The following is a 1,317-nucleotide window of genomic DNA, read 5'->3' on the forward strand; positions in this document are numbered from 1 at the left end:
TTCCGTGATTTTCAAAACTGTACAATTAAAATCTAAAATACTTTCATCAAACCTTCGAAGTTTTGTCCTTCGACAAGATTTGTTCTGAAAAGCACATCCGAACATTTGCGGCCTAATCGCACTGCTAATAGAAATGTTAGCTAGTAAAGATGATGCGTTCATTTGAACGTATTTTGCTAGAATTAAATAGAGATTAAAATTAATTTGAGAGCTAGACAGCGATAAAGAGTTATACTTCCATCTTTTATAGCAATTTCTCTGTTTGTGTATTCTTTTCAAAATTTTGGAAATTGTAGAAAAAATGTTTTCGTATTCGTTTTCGTACCGTTGCATCAGCAGGTTTTTGACAGCTAAAAACTGACATCAACAAACTGAACTGCGCAAACAAATTTAAGTAAACACCACTTGCATTGCTTAGAAATAGAACAACATTAGCCAAAATGGTTAGTGGTGTGACTATCACATAAATGTCTTCTCTAAGAAAAAAGCAACAGTCCAATGGTTGATTAAAAGATACAAATATTGAGTTAGGATTTTAATTAAAAGTTTTTCTAGCCAATCTTTATGTAACTGTCGGTGTTGCAAAAAGATGAGCCTAATTAGCAGCCAACAGCTAATTGTCAGGGCAGATCAGAAATGACTGTGATTCAAGTTAAGTCTAAAACACATCAATTTTCATTTTTGAAAGTTAAATGTAGATCATCTGCATGTTTTGCAAATTAACTCAAAAATTCTTGAACATTTAACAATGTAGAGACAGTTCTAGTTTTTTTTAGAATTACATAATTTTGCGAAATATGCAGAATTAGCAAAAAAAAATGACAAATGACTGAAAATTAGTTTCAGCTTTTTTGTTAAAAGCAATTTTTTGTTAACAATTACGCAATTATTAATATACAAAGAAAAATTGCACAAAAAGCGTTAGAAAAGTAGCATAGAAATTGATATGCCACGCCCCCGTAATTGCAGTAACTTTGCTCGAAAGATAAAACTCACAAACATTTGCTTAATTACATTTTTCTAAAATGCAATAACTATTCTGCAGCGCCCTCAAAGAAGTGTGGCAAGCATGAAATTCCCCTATTTTGTCAAAAAAAATTGAGCATGAATCTAAATATGCTTTAAGTTGGATTCTAAAAATAAAAATTATCCGATATCATGTAGCCATTCCTTGATTTTTATGCGAAATAAAACTCCTTGACATTTATATTTCAGTAAAAATGAAGTTCAAGCTAAAGGAAAAAATGTTAGGTAAGGATCCCGATTTGTGCAAACCTTAAGCGCAGCCAATTCAAGACGATCTCGAAAAAAACTATG

Source organism: Convolutriloba macropyga, chromosome 1 (assembly GCF_964194025.1).
Source record: "Convolutriloba macropyga chromosome 1, txConMacr16.3, whole genome shotgun sequence".
NCBI classification, from domain to species: domain Eukaryota; kingdom Metazoa; phylum Xenacoelomorpha; order Acoela; family Convolutidae; genus Convolutriloba; species Convolutriloba macropyga.